A 6,285-nucleotide genomic window follows, 5' to 3' on the forward strand; every position below is an offset into this window, starting at 1 on the left:
GCCCCATCAGTGCGTCTCCGAGCAACAGTGTTTTGTTTCTCAGCTTCACACGGACCAGTAAATGGTTCAAACAGGCTATAAGTACAGTCGTTTGCTAAGTTAAATTAATTAGCATTTTAAACAAATCGGTTGATTTAAGGATTCAACTCGCTCATTAAGACAGTCACTTGCTGCCACCTACTGGCGGTTGTAGTTTCATATTTTAAAAAGTAGCTAATTATTTCATTTTTGCAATCATTTAATATTTCTACATTAAAATGTTGTATTTAAACTGAACATAACATCTATGGATTTTGTTTATAGTGATTTAATTTTATTGTTAATAGCCAACATGTTTTTTATTCAGATTGAATTTATTAAATTTAAGAATCTGACATAAAAAGACAGATATGACAATAGATTTTCATAATAATACATCTGTTTTTTTCTGCTCAGTGTTATTTCAGGGTTTTGATCTCTCAACTGAGAGATCACATCCTGTTTATTGTATTATAGTGACTATTTAATATTACATCTAAACTTTGACTAGGCTAGACATGTTGCCTATTAATTGTATACAGTATACGAACCTGAAAGCATATTTTAATTTTTGTGTATTTTGTGTTACTCCATAATAATGTTCTAGTTGAGGGCATTTGTAGCATAGGTATGGGGCCCAAACATAACCTCAAGCCCAGGGGCCCCCGGCCCTGTAAGTCCTTCCCTGATTATTATTATTATTATGATGATATGTAGCCTATATTTTCGGTGCATCCCTACTTACATCCCCTCCTTGTTTACAAATCTGAAGTAAGTCCATACATCCGATTTAAATGCGGACGGGGCTTTCCTGATAACTTTCCACGATGCGGCCCTCTTCATTTTACTAACTTACTGCATGCTGAAGGTGACCCCGCTGACCTCACCAGAAAAAACTCAACACCACAATCTGGTGGATTGTAAAGAAATAGATTTTATTATTCTACCAAATAGTATAATAAAAGATAGATACTTGGCATTCGTGTATCGATACAGTATTGCCGCGGAAAATATCGCGATACTATGCTGTATCGATTTTTCCCCACCCCTACTAACTTCATGAGCATTATGTGAAATATGCTGCTTAGTCTGATCTCATAATACAAACCTTAAACTGTTAAATATTTATTTCAACCGTACAACTTACTTTTTGAAATGTCAAATTTTAAACAAGGACACAAAAATCTCTAAATAACACAAGCTTTACTGGCATGGCTTGAGCGGACTACATAAATACATTTTATAATACCTGTCCTTACAGAAATACATGGAAAAAAGTGAATCAAATTATTGCGAAACCTCTATGAAAACCATTACTTTATGTCCAGCCATGAGTGCCAATTAAATAGGAGTCTCATCCCGATATTTTGAGGTCATTAAAAATTTGATAACTAAAACCTTTTAATGTGTCACCCGAAGCAAAAGGGCAGACTTTTATATAATAAAAAAAAAATCTAAATACAGTAGCTTCAACAATTCAATCAAGTTTGAGTTTTAAGATGAAAGTCTAGATACCACATTAAAGAGCTGGCAGACCAATCCAGAAAGAATTCGGTGAGACTAACCCAGAGGGAACTAGAATATTCCAGAAAGGACTGAAGGGCCGGGAATCAGGGTCATTACCGTGAGACCTAGAGAGGTCTAGAGTGGCTATAGAGGGGTTTAGAGGGGCTATAGAGAGGCTATAGAGTTGTTTACAAATCTGAAGTAAGTCCATACATCCGATTTAAATGCGGACGGGGCTTTCCTGATAACTTTCCACGATGCGGCCCTCTTCATTTTACTAACTTACTGCATGCTGAAGGTGACCCCGCTGACCTCACCAGAAAAAACTCAACACCACAATCTGGTGGATTGTAAAGAAATAGATTTTATTATTCTACCAAATAGTATAATAAAAGATAGATACTTGGCATTCGTGTATCGATACAGTATTGCCGCGGAAAATATCGCGATACTATGCTGTATCGATTTTTCCCCACCCCTACTAACTTCATGAGCATTATGTGAAATATGCTGCTTAGTCTGATCTCATAATACAAACCTTAAACTGTTAAATATTTATTTCAACCGTACAACTTACTTTTTGAAATGTCAAATTTTAAACAAGGACACAAAAATCTCTAAATAACACAAGCTTTACTGGCATGGCTTGAGCGGACTACATAAATACATTTTATAATACCTGTCCTTACAGAAATACATGGAAAAAAGTGAATCAAATTATTGCGAAACCTCTATGAAAACCATTACTTTATGTCCAGCCATGAGTGCCAATTAAATAGGAGTCTCATCCCGATATTTTGAGGTCATTAAAAATTTGATAACTAAAACCTTTTAATGTGTCACCCGAAGCAAAAGGGCAGACTTTTATATAATAAAAAAAAAAAATCTAAATACAGTAGCTTCAACAGTTCAATCAAGTTTGAGTTTTAAGATGAAAGTCTAGATACCACATTAAAGAGCTGGCAGACCAATCCAGAAAGAATTCGGTGAGACTAACCCAGAGGGAACTAGAATATTCCAGAAAGGACTGAAGGGCCGGGAATCAGGGTCATTACCGTGAGACCTAGAGAGGTCTAGAGTGGCTATAGAGGGGTTTAGAGGGGCTATAGAGAGGCTATAGAGGGGTCTAGAGGGGTCTAGCGGGGTAATAGAGGGGTCTATAGGAGTCTAGAGAGGCTATAGAGGGGTCTAAAGGAGTCTAGAGGAGTTTAGAGGGGCTATAGAGGGGTCTAGAGGAGCAATAGAGGGGTCTAGAGGAGTCTAAAGGGGTCTAGAGGGGCTATAGAGGAGTCTAGATGGGCTATAGAGGGGTCTAGAGGGGCTATAGATTAGTCTAGAGGAGCAATAGAGGGGTCTAGAGGGGCTATAGAGGAGTCTAGATGGGCTATAGAGGGGTCTAGAGGGGCTATAGATTAGTCTAGAGGAGCAATAGAGGGGTCTAGAGGGGCTATAGAGGAGTCTAGATGGGCTATAGAGGGGTCTAGAGGAGTCTAGAGGGGCTATAGAGGGGTCTAGAGAGGCTATAGAGGAGTCTAGATTGGATACAGAGGGGTCTAGAGGAGCCTAGAGGGGCTATAGAGGGGTCTAGAGGAGCTATAGAGGGATCTAGAGGGGCTATAGATGAGTCTAGAGGGGTCTAGATGGGCTATAGAGGGGTCTAGAGGAGTCTAGAGGGGCTATAGAGGGGTCTAGAGGAGCTATAGAGGGGTCTAGAGGGGCTATAGATGAGTCTAGAGGGGTCTAGAGGGGCTATAGAGGGGTCTAGAGGAGCTATAGAGGGGTCTAGAGGGGCTATAGATGAGTCTAGAGGGGTCTAGAGGGGCTATAGAGGGGTCTAGAGGAGCTATAGAGGGGTCTAGAGGGGCTATAGATGAGTCTAGAGGGGTCTAGATGGGCTATAGAGGGGTCTAGAGGAGTCTAGAGGGGCTATAGAGGAGTCTAGAGGGGCTATAGAGGAGGCTACAGAGGGGTCTAGAGGGGCTATAGAGGAGGTTATAGAGGGGTCTAGAGGGGCTATAGATTAGTCTAGAGGGGTCTAGATGGGCTATAGAGGGGTCTAGAGGAGTCTAGAGGGGCTATAGAGGGGTCTAGAGGGGCTATAGAGGAGTCTAGAGGGGCTATAGAGTTGAGAAACCTGAAGTAGGGCATGCTCTACTATGGCAGGGAAAAAGCCCAGAGAAAATCCAGCAGGATCTCAGTACAGGTATATACCTGGGGAAAAGAGCCTTAAGGGCAGAGACCTCGGTCCAGGAAACAGAGCCGGGTCAGATACTTTTATGGTTACTAAGCAGGGATGTCAATCTCTTTCTTTGGTGTTCTGCAGAGATTGTATAATCTTTTTATCTCATCTGTGCAGCGCTGGGCAGTACTACAGCAACACGTGAAGCATCTGACTGTGAAATCTTTGTCAACTACAAGATGGGAGGCTCGAATTGATAGCGTGAAGGTGGTACGTGCCAGAGATTGTCGAAGCCCTGTCTGCCCTCCAGACATCTGCTGTGGAGAAGACTCAGAGACCATGTCCATAGCAAAGAGCATACAGAATGAGATAATGACCTGGTGGTTTGTCCTGTGTGTGGTAATCTGGTACAATGTCTTGTATCAGATTAACCATGTGAGCAAAATTCTTCAGAGCCCAAGTGTTCTCAGGGAAAACTCAGAGAAACTCTGGGAGTGCAAACATGCTTGAATAATTTCAGGGAAAGTGGACTTTCTGCCTGTCAAACGGATGCAAGAGAGATAGCAGAAGCTCTAGATATTGAGATGATGTTGCCTGAGAAAGGACAAGGCAAAGCATCACGGCAGCTCCTATATGAGGGCAGAGATCAGACACAATCCACTCCAGAAGAGTCTTTCAGAAGAGACTTGTTTCTGCCCTTGGTTGACACAGCCGTTGGAAGCCTCAATGAGCAACTTCTAGATTTGTATGGAAACCTGAGCATTGCTCTTCGTCTGCTGCTAACACTTCCCATCACCGTTGCCTCTGGTGAGAGGAGTTTTTCAGCTTTACAGTCTAGAGCCAAGAGAGGCTGTCAGCACTGGTACTAATTTCACCTGAACGGGGCATACGAAGGTCTTTGGATATGAAGGACATAGTGACAGCATTTGTTGTAGCTAAGGCTTGGAAGCACCATTTTTAAGGTGACAGTCCGTTCCTGTAAATATGAAGATTGTACAGTATTGTATCTTCTGCCATAAAGATGAATACTGATATTTTGTTAAAGAATACGCACTTTGTTTTAAAAAATAAACAATTTATGTTCTATTAAATGTGTTTTAACTACTTTTTGTATGTTGTATAAATATAGTATATCTAGGAAACAAAGATATATTCACAAAATAATCTTTTAGAAGGGCCTCATCTATTAATTTTGCCAGGGGCCCCCACTTCATCTTTTGCTTTTATGGTTACTAAGCAGGGATGTGCTGCAAAGAGGAGACTTTCAGGAGCCAGAAGTCGGTCTAGCAGTCATACAATGAGCTCTGGAAACAGTGTGAAACCTCAGAGGCACAGTGTCTCATTCCCGTCTCAGTTTCCCTGCCTAGTGCAGTGTGGAGATGTACGGTGTAAGCAGGGTTTGAAATTAACACCCGCCAACCCGCCAAATGCTGGTAAAAATCAGCTGTGGCGGGTAACGCTGTCAAATCATTAGCCAATTTGGCCGGTTACATTTCGTGAATTATGTTCACTCATTAATTTCTTGTGGAAGTTCATGCAAGCCAAATCTGTGCAGGGTTAGCGCAAATACTGAACTCGTGAGACATCATGACATTATCGAGTATATTGCAAAAGCTGACCAAAACACACCTACAGAGGCGTGCAAACGCAATGAGATGAAGTCTGGTTAGACCAACACAGGCTTTAGTGCATGTGCACATTTATAGTGTGCTCTTTCATTGCATGATTCAGTCTGTTAATATGCATTAACAATGATCACATACTTCAAGATAAGGAGGCAGAAAATGTATATATTTATATCAGTTCATATAGTTAATCAATATCACACGAAGAGTGCCGTTTTTTCTTAAAAAATCAGCATGGTTACAAACGTGATTTATTTTATACAACAGTTCAATAAACAATAAGTTAATATCTAGAGACTTATGTTTTAGACACCATATTGACTCGCTCTGGCTGTGATTGCTTCGGGCTGCCGCTGGTTCTCTGTATACTCTCCGCGCTCGATTCGCTCTGGCTGTGATTGCTTCGGTCTGCCTCTGGTTCTCTGTATACTCTCCGCGCTCGATTCGCTCTGGCTGTGATTGCTTCGGGCTGCCGCTGGTTCTCTGTATTCTCTCTGCGCTCGACTCGCTCTGGCTGTGATTGCTTCGGTCTGCCTCTGGTTCTCTGTATACTCTCCGCGCTCGACTCGCTCTGGCTGTGATTGCTTCGGTCTGCCGCTGGTTCTCTGTATACTCTCCGCGCTCGACTCGCTCTGGCTGTGATTGCTTCGGGCTGCCGCTGGTTCTCTGTATACTCTCCGCGCTCGACTCGCTCTGGCTGTGATTGCTTCGGTCTGCCGCTGGTTCTCTGTATACTCTCCGCGCTCGACTCGCTCTGGCGCTCTGGCTTTCGGTCTGCCGCTGGTTCTCTGTATACTCTCCGCGCTCGACTCGCTCTGGCTGTGATTGCTTCGGGCCGTCGGGCCGCCTCTGTATACTCTCCGCGCTCGACTCGCTCTGGCTGTGATTGCTTCGGGCCGCCGCTGGCTCTCTGTATACTCTCCGCGCTCGACTCGCTCTGGCTGTGATTGCTTCGGG

Source organism: Sinocyclocheilus grahami, unplaced genomic scaffold (genome assembly GCF_001515645.1).
Source record: "Sinocyclocheilus grahami isolate Dianchi unplaced genomic scaffold, SAMN03320097.WGS_v1.1 scaffold1390.1, whole genome shotgun sequence".
NCBI classification, from domain to species: domain Eukaryota; kingdom Metazoa; phylum Chordata; class Actinopteri; order Cypriniformes; family Cyprinidae; genus Sinocyclocheilus; species Sinocyclocheilus grahami.